The sequence below is a fragment of the Schistocerca americana genome, chromosome 7 (assembly GCF_021461395.2).
Source record: "Schistocerca americana isolate TAMUIC-IGC-003095 chromosome 7, iqSchAmer2.1, whole genome shotgun sequence".
NCBI lineage: Eukaryota > Metazoa > Arthropoda > Insecta > Orthoptera > Acrididae > Schistocerca > Schistocerca americana.
In genome coordinates this window covers 446,664,045-446,677,627 of record NC_060125.1, presented here as the reverse complement: position 1 = coordinate 446,677,627, position 13,583 = coordinate 446,664,045, and the positions used below count along the sequence as shown (strand labels likewise).

At 40.2% G+C, this 13,583-nt stretch overlaps 1 protein-coding gene across 1 annotated transcript in view; it reads right to left on the bottom strand.

Moving 5' to 3' along the window:
* Nucleotides 1-13,583, bottom strand: part of LOC124622442 (putative helicase MOV-10) — a 447,321-nt gene that overhangs the window by 50,940 nt on the left and 382,798 nt on the right. The gene's annotated exons all lie outside the window — the stretch shown is intronic.

Below are 13,583 nucleotides of genomic sequence, written 5' to 3'. Positions count from 1 at the left end.
TAGACTGGCAATGGCAAGGAAAGTGTTTCTGAAGAAGAGAAATTTGTGAACATTGACTATTGATTTAAGTGTTAGGAAGTTGTTTCTGAAAGTATTTGTATGGGGTGTTGCCATGTATGGAAGTGAAACGTGGACGATATATAGTTTAGACAAGAAGAGAATAGAAGCTTTCGAAATGTGGTGCTACAGAAGAATGCTGAAAATTAGATGGGTAGATCAAATAACTAATGAGGAGGTATTGGATAGAATTGGGGAGAAGAGGAGTTTGTGGCACAACTTGACTAGAAGAAGGGATCGGTTGGTAGGACATGTTCTGAGGCATCAAGGGATCGCCAATTTAGTACTGGAGGGCAGTGTGAAGGGCAAAAATCATAGAGGGAGACCAAGAGATGAGTAAACTAAGCAGATTCAGAAGGATGTAGGCTGCAATAGGTACTGGGAGATGAAGAAGCTTGCACAGGATAGAGTAGCATGGAGAGCTGCATCAAACCAGTCTCAGGACTGAAGACCACAACAACAATACACATCATAAACACAACCAAAACAAAACCCACTAAATGATGGCAATGCAATAACACACATTTTGTACACATTATTAGGCAAAGACTATTGGATTCTGTTGCACAAGACGCAATTTGGCTTCACATATTCAGTTATTATAATCACAGGGACTGACTTACTATAGGTTAACCTCATATGGCATGGCATGAAACTGAAGTTTTAGAAGGCAGCAAATGATCATTGGAGCTGATCATATAGATATGTAAATCTAACAATATATTCTGTAGATCTTCTGCAGTGCAGTGTTAGAGCTTTGGGTTGAGAAACATAAGTCATAGCTTTGAATGCCACAAAGTGATGATTTTTTTTTATTTTTAAATCTTCATCAAAATGACTCCAATTATTATTATTTTCAATTAATTGGTTTCCATGTAACTTTTTTATTTTTAAGCTTTTGTCACATCTTTTTAATCATCATATTTTTCTTCCTATCATTTTTTTTTTCATTTGGAATCTATCTGCATCAGCTTGTTTGGAAAAAGCAACATGTTACAGTTCACTTTTAGCACCGGACCTGTTTTTTTTCTGTCTGGAGTCTGATTGTACTGGTCATCTTTAATTGCCATTTGCAAAGAGAGCATAATTAATAGTTCTGCTGCAGGTTGCTGACCGCCCTTTTCTTGGACATATTTCGCAAAAACAGATTGTGATTAGGCTAGGACACGAGTGGAAATTCAGGACTACAAAATGCATTATCTGCTGTAGTTCAGTTGTTGGTCATTTAAAATCGCTGTGGACAGATCACCTTGCGTTTCCGCCACCCCTGATGGCAGCAGCATCCAACATTTCTCCATGTTGCATTAATAGTATTTCACTACTTGTGAAGTGATCATCCATGTTTACGTGTCACCTTTAACTGAGTGGTATCCAATGTTGTAACACTCTGGTGCCAAGTGATAGATGTCAACTCTCAAGTAGTTTTAAACAGAGTATGGTTAGTCAATCAATGAAATAGGATATTCTAAATTCTCAGGGTTTTGAATTGATAAGTACATGATTTAAAAGTCACATGTTACAGATCTTCTTAAACATCTAAACACTGTGAGTTTTGCATTATGGATAACATCAGATTTTGGAGATGAAAATGTCAAGAGGTTGACTTGCTTTTTTGTGTTTTCATTCACAAATGCCTTATGGAATCATATTCTGGAGTAACTCTTCACTGAGGAAAAAAGTGTCTGTTGCACAGGAGCATGCAATACGGATTATGTGTGATATCAAGAGGGTGAGGGTGAGGAGGAGGAAGAGGAACAGGAGTTGTCAGAGATGAATTTCAAACAACTGCTTCTTCTCCTTTTTCAATAAGCACTTTGTTTAAATACTATAATTCAATGACTTCATACTCTTTTATTTCTTCAGTTGTCTCTTCATATAAGTTTGAGGACTGACAGTTTGGAGGCACCTTCTTTTACAATCATTATCATCTTTCATCAAGGGGCAGGAAGCAGAATACTTTCAGATTTGGCACTGCACCCAAGTTACTCACTTACGGCTTACCACTGATATTGTAGATTTTCTTGAAGTTAGTATATGGATTCCTTTTACAGAGGTGACAAGAAATCTTATTTACTGTGAGTTGTTTCAACAGGTGCGAATGACATCATGTGATCATAATATTCTGGTTAATTTTTTATGTTTGGTACTACATGCTTCTGTCTGAGCCACATAAGCAATTTCAAATTTTAATCCACATTAAATTTCATCATTAAGAGGTATTCAGCTGTCACTATGATCTTGTAGCATCATAATGTTGGCCCTGTCCCTCCCAGTTACGTCTTGAGCAGAACTGTGTGTAACTCTTGTCCTGCATCTCCAAGCCTTTTCCCCAATACTGGAGCAAGCGTGTTCTATTAGGTTAATGAATGGTCAAATGGGAAATGTGTGTTTCCAGATATGTTGCAACTTTAGTTCTGAAATTTACAATAAAACGTTATTTACATATACGCACGCGCGCGCCCACACACACACACACACACACACACACACACACACACACACCTGTTTTTTACAGTTCAGTCTATTAAATGGGTTGAGGATATGTAGCATCACCTCTTTTGAGTGTCAGTATTATATTTCTGCATACCTACTATGCCCTAATTAACTGTTATACACATTCCATTCTCCACAGTTTCTGTCCTTTGCTGCTGCTTTTACCAACATAGGTATTCCTGGTTATCTTATTACTACTAGTAAATACTGAATCATCATCATCATCATCATCAGCCAATTCAATCATTAAAAGATGTGGCCTCTTTGAGTCAAGGATTCAGGTAGGCTTTCAGCAGTCTTCTCCAAGTGGGATGGTTTTGGGCAGTTCTCTGCCAGGTGTTACCAACGATCTTCTTGATGTCTTTGTCCCATCTGTCTGGTGGTCTTCCTCTAGGCCTCTGGTGCTCTCTCGGACTCCACTCCAGTACTAGCTTCGTCCATCTGTTGTCTTTTCTTCTTGCGATGTGGCCAGCCCACTGCCATTTCACAGAAGCTGCTGTCTCTAAGATGTCCTTAACCTTCATCACAGACCAGATGTCATCTGCCCTTTTCCTATCCTTTCTTGTATAGCCCAGCATCGATCTCTCCATGGCTCTCTGTGCTACCCTAAGTTTCCCTTTTCTAAATGAGTTCAGTGTCCATGTCTCACAGCCATATGTCATCATAGGACGAATGCATTTATCAAATACTGCTTTCTTCAGATTTACTGGCATTTTTGATCTGAATACTGTTGAATTCTTCCCAAATGCTTGCCAGCCAAGCTTGATGCGTCAATAGATTTCTGGCCTTATGTCTCCCTTCATATTTATAATCTGGCCAAGGTAGACATATTGTAATAGACTGTCCTTGACTTTCACATCTCCAGCTGGGACCCATTTGTTGGACATTACTTTTGTTTTGCAAAGGTTCATGTTCAAGCCCACCAGCTGACATTCCGATAGAAGATCTGTAACTAAGTTTTGGAGTTCTGCAAAGTCTTTGGCCAGTAAGGCAATATCATCAGCAAATCTTAAGTTGGTAAGTCTTCTTCCATTAATTATAATTCCCTTACCTTCCCAGTTCAGCTTTGACATAGCCATTTCCAATACAGCAGAGAACATTTTTGGGGAGATGGGATCGCCTTGCTTGACATCTCTCATGATGCGGAATTCTTGAGTTGATTCACCGATGTTAACATAAGCTGAAGAATTCTCATAGATTTTCCTGAGCACTTCAATGTATGCTGCTCCCAGTCCTTGCTCACTCAAAGCTTGGAGGAGAGCTACATGGGTAACGGAGTCAAATGCCTTTTCAAAGTCAACAAAGGCAATGCAGAGAGGCAGTTGGTGTTCATTCGCTCTACTTATCACTTCACTAACGGTCAGAATGTGGTCAATAGTGCTAAAATTGCTTCAGAATCCTGCTTGTTCTATAGGTTGGGCTGAGTCTAGGGTGGAACTAATTCGGTTTAACAAGATCTTTGTGAAAATTTTGTACAAAATTGAGAACAAGCTGATAGGACAGTAGTTTTTAATATTGTGAATACTTCCTTTCTTGTGTATCAAAATAATCTTAGCCTTGTTCCACGATAGTGGGATTGAAGCATAGTGCAGGCAGGAAGTAAATACTTTTGCCAAGTGATTTATTGTTACCTCTCCTGCCAGTTTGAGGATGTCAACACTGAGCTCATCATCACCCGGCACTGTTCCCTTTTTCATGCTATCTAGAGCACACTTGACTGCCAATGGGAGTATATCTGGAACACTAGGTACATCATTTAATTTAGATACATTCAAATTTTCCCTTGGATTGCTACACGAATTGCTATAAAAGTCTCTGATGAACTTCAAAACCTCCTCCTTTTCAGTGAACCGACTGTCATTTCCATCAAGTGCGATAATCTGCTTTTTCCTGATTGTGAGTTTGCGTTTGGCTGACTTTAAACTTTTCTTGTTCTCCAAACTTGCTCGTAAGGTGTCTTCAGTGAATTTCTCTATGTCAGTTTTCATTTGTCTTTGCACTGCCTTGCATAGTTCGGAATACGCTACCATGTCACGATCGGTTTGGATTTTCATTTCTCTCCTCTGTTGTAAAAGGGTTTCAGTTTTGGCACTGAATTTCTTTGGTTGTTTATTTTTTTGGCATAGGCCACCGACTTCCGGTGCACTTGAAACAATCATTTCCGCTAAATCACCATCTTTAGTTACGTGGAACTTGCTTTGGAGGACTTCTTGGAATACTGAATGGTCACTCCTAATACTACAGTTAGAGACTTGCTATTGATAACATTAATATTTGCTAGAATAAAACTGAGCTCTATTAGAAAGTAGAAGGACTGATACACAAGATGTATTGGTGTGAGCACAAGCCAGGGCTCCTGCCTCCACCCACAAGTGCAGCAGTCAGACCATACCAGTAGCTCTAAACTTGCGACCTGGGTACTGAGGCAATTATTGGGGTTTCAAGACTTTTGACAGCACTTGGCAGGTCAACATATGTGTACTCAGCTGTTATGAGATCTGCCTCACCTTGAGCACTGGGCCAGGCAGAGCATATTGCCAAAGCTGGGCTTCAATTTGGCATCTGCTGTTTGTGTTGTTTTGACCACGATGCCACCATCTTGAAGAGGCAGCCAGCTGTAGGTTCAGGCACAGCTAATGTTCTCTCATCTCTGAGCCTCCACGGCCCACCAGGTCCAGATATCACCCTCCAGCATTGCTCAATGGCTTGACTCTGGGCAATGCAGCTGGCTGTCGCTTGGATGAATATTGTCTCATTCCAGCTGCAGATATGAGTGCAGAGTTGCCTCCCCCTGACACAGCACTGAGCCGAACGATGCAATATTGGCAAGGCCTCTGCCGAGCAATACTGATAAAAGTGCTGAATCAGCACATCCTTGCTAGCCTGTCCCATCCTGGGTGCACCAAGTGAACATTGCCATCCATCTCTTGTGGAAGCTGTTATACTTGTTGAACATAGAAGTCAACAAATTATTTGTCAACACTGGGTGGTTGTATCTTCTACACCTATCTTCCACCTCCACCAGAGAATCACTCACTCACAGCCTACCGATGCCCATTACAAGTGGGTGCATTATCCTATGTCTCTTTGCAAGCGAAAACAGAAGATCTGTTGGAGGTTGGAATGATGACAATCACAGTGGCAGTGTTTTTTTGACAAGAATGCATAATTTAACACCAATTTTAAAATTTTTCTATTAGGTTAGTGCATAAGTTCGTATCATTTCTGTTTCAAATGTTGATGTTCCAGTTGCCATGGGTTTATTTATGAATTGCCATCTCTTATTTGTAGTTCACAGTTGCTATCTGAGTTTACATATTGTCATTTGGAGATAGTGAATGGAGGTGTGGACGCTAGAAAATGGAGTGCCAAGTGGAGAAATTGGAACATTTCTGACATATTCTTGTGTATGAATTCAATAGAGGGGTGACAGCAGCAGAGACAGCCAGAAACATTAGTGCCATGTATATAGATAATACCACTGGACAGAGCATGGCAGGAAAATGGTTTTCTCACTTTAAGGAGAATCGTTTTGACATTAGAGAATCTCCACATTCAGGAAGGTCTGCTGGGTTTGATGAAGATCATTTAATTGCACTAAACCACAATGATCCACATCAGTGTACTAGAGACCAGGGAAATATGATGAACTGTGATTATTACACAATCTTGTGACATCCGCATGCAATGAGGAAGGTTCAAAAATTGGGTGTATGGGTACCGCATGTTCTATGATAAAGTCACAAAAATCAGTGTATTCTGTTTCCTCGTCATCAGCTGACTCATGGACAACACCAACTATTCCTATCCTGTGTCATTACTGGTGAGAAGAAAATGTGCCTTTATGTTAACATAAGGAAAAGAATGGAATGGTTGAGCCCATACAAAGCAGCAAGTCCCTGTTCAAAGACCTGCATGCATCCACAAATGATAATGTTATGCATTTGGTGCAACAGTGACAGTATGATGTACTAAAAATGCTTCTTCAAGGTGTAACCATCACTGCTAACATCTATTGTCAACAACTAAGACATCTTGCAGCTGCAATCCAAGAACAATGACCAGGAAAACAGTGTGAACTGATGCTACTGAACAATAAAGGCCACTCACATTTTGCTAAATTGACAAAAAACAATGGACAGTTGTTGCATTGGGAAGTCGTCTTTTCTGCTCTCTATCAAAAACCCTTCAAGGAACTTCCTTTCTGGATGAAAATGTGGTCGGAACGTGGTTCAATGAGTTCTTTGCCTAAAAAGCATGTGATTTGTACAGTTGCAGAAATGAAAAGTTACACCACCATTGGCAGACCGTTGTAAATAGTTATGTTATTGATGACAATTTTTTTTTTTTTGGGGGGGGGGGGGGGGGGGGCAGGTATGTTGTATGAGTCTGGTACTAATAGATGAAACAGTGTCAACTCAGGAGACAATTCAGCACTTGCTGAAACAGCTTAAATGTGGACTGATGATGTGGATAAAGTCAGGAGATGGACAGGCTAGGGTGGAAAAGAAGGGAACAATCAATTCCTAACATGTCCCCACCTGTCCTAGAGGCATGCACAGCCTCATTTGTGATTCCATTTTCGAGTAAACCTGGGGATGATTCTTTTTCTTAATAATTATTTTTAAAGTCACATATAGCTAGAAAATTAGGGAACTGGAATGAAGAGCAATTTTTAAATATTGCTCAACTGGAATTAGCAGGTGAGCGCATTATGACAGGTTGCAAAATGCCCCAGAATTTGGACTAAGGACGAATGGAGCAATACAGAAGAAAGAACATATCTAGATACTATTGGGAACAACTTTCACTAACTCAGATACAAAGGGGGGGGGGGGGGGACTGTGAACAGTTTTGTGGGTAAAGTAAGGAAAATTGAACACTAATACATAGAATCGACATTTGACGACAATGCCAATAAGGCCATTTTACAAGAGTCAGTACAAAGGGCTCTACATGCGTTTTTGTGGAGGAGGAGGAGGAGATTACTGTTTAACGTCCCGTCAACAACAAGGTCATTAAAGACGGTGTTTTTGTGGAGTTTGTCTGTGGTGACACTGTGTAAAGTTGCAAGGAGCTTGGACAAACTTTAAACAAGGCTGTTACAATTGCGCCAGCTTTGATCAAGATTGATGCATTGACCAAGCCTAGAGAGGGGAAAGCAGTTTTTAATACCAGATTATGTGCTACATGTGTTCAGCTGGACCTGTTCAGCATTACTGTAGGAAGTTGCAATGTAAGAAGTGTAAACAGGTTCGACACTCTGAATGAGAATGCTGGCAGGAGGATATCCAAACTTGTCAGTGGGACCCACAGGCAAGATCTTGCATTCCAATGTTAAATGAAGGAGGAATTAGTGCGGCCACTGTACAGCATTCCCAGTGAATACTAGCACACATGCAGACTCAGTGGTACATTATTGTTTGGCTGGCTATTTTTTAAAATAAAAAAATAACATTTTTACAATTTTTATTATTAGATTGCAAAGCCAGAATGAAAAAAAAAGTCTGGGTTTATAAAACTGAACTGTCTTTTAAAATCGCTGAAAATTGCCATATGAACTTTCTTCTTCTTCTTATTCTTCCTCTTCGTCATCATCTTCCTACGTAAAATGATTTTCACTGCCATTAAGAGCATTACTTTTGCCGCACTTCCTGAAATATTTTACAATAATGTCCTCTCTCACTTTAGACCATGGCTGTTTTATCGACTGAGACATTTGTTTGATTATAGGTCATTTTAAAGTACCTTCAGTGTGAATCCATGTTGGGTTTCATCTATCATCCATTTGTTCCATTCCTCTTTCATATAAACTTTAAATGGTTATTGAGGTTGCAATTGTGAAGTAAGGTATAACAGCAAGCTCTGTATTTCCTAGTATCAGTTTCTCTTTCACAGAATTTTTCAAATGACTACTAAAACTGGTCTAGCAGAAGAAGAGAAGTCTTCTATGATAAAGCACCTTTCCTTCTTTCCCATGCTCTGTTGAGCCATAATTTCATACCAGCCTCGTTCATCCAATCCTTGTCATGTACATGAACAACACCTGACAGTATTTCAGAAGGTTTTGACATTATTTTGTGCTTGAAAATGATCATTTTATTAAGTTTAGTATCATTACCACAACATCAAAGGACAACAATGTGGTGATTTTTTTCATGCCCACTTGCTTTTATAACTGCAGTTTTAGCACCTTTCATGGCAGTTCTGTTACTCAGCACATCAAATGTTAGAGAAGTTTCATCCATATTTGCTATTTGGCTTAGTTACACTGGTTTTCTTTCGATGTTAAATAATAAAGCAATGGAAATATAATATTTTACCTTCATACTCTTGTGACATTTTCTGGGATGTTTTGGTTTTGGTTTGCACTCTAAGTCCATGATGCTTCATAAACCTGTGGCACCAACTATTTCTACCCTTAAAGTCTGTAAGGTTCCACTATAGCACTAACTTACAAGAGTGTGTGTGTGAATAATTTTTGTATCAGTTCCACTGCCATTTTGACAGTATCCTTCAATCCATTTCAATAAATCATCTTCTAGTTCTGACCAGTTTGCATTCAGTCCTCTATTTGCACATTTAGTCTTCCTCACTTTTTTCAGTTCTTCTTTACTAGCTTGCCAAATGCAAATGTTTTTTTTTTTACTGTTGGTGGAGGGCTGAAATGCCACTCAGATGCTCTGATTCCATGTTTTTCTGAATATGCTATTACTTTCAGTTTATAGCCTGCATCATAAGAATACCTTTTTTTCCATTATGAACCTAGCTACTGACAAATATGTTGTACTGTGACGGATAACACAAATATCTTTCAATTCCATTTCACTGGCATTGTAGACTGCAATGATGCATCATAGGCTAGTTAGTGTTCTGAGTTTGTGATGGGCATGGTGGGAAGGAGACAGTGGTAGCAAGCTTGTGGATCCCCGCAACTCATGTTTGTCGCATCAGTGCACAGCTGCTGCCAGTTGAATCCAATGTTGCTATAGAGATAGGTTTCCAATGGCAACAAATATATGGCCATTTTTAAGACTGGCAGGAATTTTAAATCAAACACTAGACATTTTTATATTAATTTCGAATAGAAAATGCACCTGAATTTTGAAGGCAATTTTTTTGAAAAAAAAAAAAAATGCATCTTATAGCACATAAAATATGGTAGATAACAGGGAAGCTGATTAAACTGCATACAAAGTCTCTTAGATACAACTCATGGGATATATGTGGATCATTTCAAAAGTTCTGTGCAATATAATCTTCATTCTTGCTTATGGCAGCTTCCCAATGTTTTGGCAACTTCTGAATTTAGGTAGGGCACCTTCATTATTGAGCTGTCTAATTACTTGGATCATTTCACTGGAAGCTTCATCAACTGTATCAAAATGTTTTCACTGAGTTGTTTCTTTAGTTTGGGAAGCAAAGCAGACTCTGGTGGGCCCATAGCAGAACTGTAAGATGAGAGGGGAATTATTTCCTATGCATATCTGTCAAGTGTTTTCCTCACTGGTAGAGCAATATACCACTTGCATTAACGTAGATATGGCAATATCCAGTCTTGCATTATCGTGTAAAATGAGGACACCAACAGAAAATCAGGCCAGGCCTTCTTTGATGAATTTTTGGGTGCAAAACATTTTTCAGAAACAGCTTGTAGAATGCACCTGTTACAGACGTCCCCTATTTGTAGCTATGACTCCATTCATGTCATAATCAGAAATCATCATCAGTTTCAACTTTGAATGCTGGTGGCAGAATTTTTTTGGACATGGAGAGTTGGATATTTTCCATTGTGGCAACTGAGACTTCAGTTCTGGCTCAAAATCTCATATCCAGGTTTCATCAGGTGCAACAATCCTTTTCAAGAACTGTTCTCTTTTTGTTCATTAACTTGGAAGCAATTCTTCTGTGATTCTTTTGCATGCTGTTTTCTGCTCTTTGCTCCAGTCATGTGCCCACATCTGGCAGCAAATTTTCTCATCTTTAACTTTTCAGTTATGATTCTGTAAACAGAAGTGACAGACATTGTGGCCTCATATGCAGTTTCCTCACAGGTTTTTTTGGCAATCCTTTCTCAAAATGTCATTAACAATAAACTGAGAGGTGTAGTTTGTTGGAGTTGATGGCCTTCTACTTCTTTGGTTGAGCAGACCATCATGATACTGTGTTATGATCAACTACACTGTTTCCACACACCTCTCTCAATGCTTTGTAAATTTCCACTGGGTTCTTTCCAAGCAGGGATTTGATTTTGATGTAGGAACACTGATCACTGTGTGTAATCTGACTTGACACAGTTTCAGCTGAATTACTCATGACATAGCCATGCAGAACAGGAAACACACGTACGACCATCACATTTAAGGTCTCACTCACAGCTGACATGAATTTCAATTTGGAAATGCCACAGTAATGGTCTCATATGCGCAGTGTGAAGGACTTTTGAAATGACTCCTGTAATATCAGAAGGTACGGGAAAGATAGTCTGTGTGGTCATGGGAGCAGACATGCCAGTTAATCCTTTGTGTGTGGTTGAGCCTTTGACACAAAATGAAGAACAGGATAAAGTACAGTGTTTTATTTGCTACAGTTTATACCGTGTAGAAGACATTGACGGAAGATGGACAGTGCCTGTCAGTGTTCATTAGAAGTGGAGCTATCATGCACTGGCAGCACCAGAGGATCGACCTAAGGTGGCACTGACGGTCCAATTCAGCTATTATCAGCACCTGCAACTGCCATTCTGACTGACTCATGCAATGATGACATTCCAGTGTTAACTGGACAGTGTGTTATGTCTTTTAAAAGTTAAACAGTGAAACAGTGCACGGTATAACCCGGACGATATTAGAGTTTTTCTAAGGATGCCCAGGACATGTGGTATAGTTACTTGTCACCTTTACTCAGTTATGAGTGGCACAACTAACACTGAGTTTGGCAAAGTGTCATAGTCTACTAAAAGAAGTTCACTATTTCGGTCATACCATTGGCCATGAGGGACTGTGAATCAACTCTCAGTTTCTACAAGCTGTGTGGGAGTTTCCAAAGACTAGAACAGAGGAAGTCCTGTCTTGGAATATGTAATTATTAAGGGAAATTTTTGCAAAAAATTGGAGAAACAGCAAGACCCTTGACACATTTACTGAAGATAGGGGTGAAGCTCAATGGGCTCCAGAACAGGAAGGAACCTTTGTGTGATTAAAGGATTTATTGACCATTGGTCTTGTCCTTGCTTTTCTGGATTACCAGAAACAATTTATGTTATCATGTATTAACGACCAGGCTGCCCAGCCATTATGGTTGGTGTTGGTGATGATGGGCAGCTCAAGGTCAGGATGTTGGCGAACCACCTGCCCAGGACTTAGGTCAGTGGTGGAATGGAGAATGGATGCCTGCTAGAGGCTTGATGAGGCTATAAGGAGACAGTATTGACAAACCATACATGGCCACTGACCTCCAAAGCCAGCAAACTGTGTCACTTATGCTGCTAGCAGCCTCAGAAATATGCAGTCAGAACAGGAATGATCACGATATTGGCTGTGTACAATAGGAGCAGCCATCAGCAGTGGAGTTTGCCCATGCAAACACTGCAGGCAGCAGGTAGTTTGATCATGCAAGTGGGAGCAGATGAGCAGCTGGATGCCCTCAATCATGAACTAGAGGCTACAAAAACATCTTCTGGCTGCAGAGGACCAAGCCCTCAACATTGACCTCTCCATGAATACAGTGCCCCAGCGAGCAGTGTCTAAGTGCACAGAAGAAGGCACGTAGACCCAAGGAACTTGTAAATAAGTAGACCGAAGACTGAAGACTGTTACCGATCCCTCCTCATAGCTGGATGCCAGCAGACTGAGATACTTCTAACTGTAAAGAGGAATATTTATACAGGCCTGGAACGTGCTTGTTTTGCTACAATACTGGTTACTTTCCCTCAAGTTATAAGAGTACCTTGGCCTGGTCATGAGGTAATCAGGCCACCCACACTGTGGCCACTCCATCTTTCTGCTGTGTCAGTACTTTGGTGTCCCTAGTTGCCCAGCTTAGCAACAGCATCAAGTACCACCACACTTTTTGTGCTGCATGATCTCAGTGTCATAGCGTAGCTCTTGTTATATCAGCAAGTAGCACATGATGCAATAAAGTTCTGATCTGACCTGCTTACATGACCATCAGCTCATGCAGCACAAAACTGGCTTCTGGGTTTTAAGGATCCATTGAGCTGCTTGTCTTGGTGGGTTTTACAGTTAAGCGGGACTGATTCTTATGTCATACATTCACCCAGAGAGACTCATGGTAAAACAGCCTGGTTGAGTTGCAAGGCAAGTGCTGTGGAACGTACTGGTATACCTGCAGACAGATGGCTAAAGGTTCAAGCTGCTGACCATGAGTGTCAACAGTTCATGATGAATACTCAGCTGATGATAGATTATTATACAAACAAAAAAGGTGTCACCAGTGCATAGTAGCAAATTTATGCAAGCTGTGTTGAAGTTCATGATTCTATTATTGATGAAGAACATGGAAGCGGAATGTGTTCAAGTACATCTCCAGAAGGCTATCCTTTGCCTGAACTCCACAGGGCCTAGCTGCATGGTATCAAGTATGAAAGAGCCTTCCCATCGGTGGCTGAGCAATGGCATGGTATGCAGATGTGTACAGCATGAGTGAGAGTATGAGATGCATAGTGTTCTTTAATCTTCTGGATTTTCTTCTCTTCTGCAAAGACAGGACATTCTTTGCTCCAAATTAGATGAGGTAGGACAAATGACACACATGGGCAGGGCAGTAAATTGAACATCAGGTTCATGGACAGCAGAGCTGCATTCTTCTACAAGTAGCCTGACTGTTGCAACCCAAGATGGTATGACCAAAGCATTTAAAGTCAAAGCACCACATTGCATTAGGTACATAAGGTCTAACTTAAATCAGAAAAAGCAAGATATTCAGGCAACATTGGTAGGTTCAATCTCAGATGATATGATGCTGACTTCTGGAGCTCACAATCAACTCATTTCATGAAATCCTTAACTTCA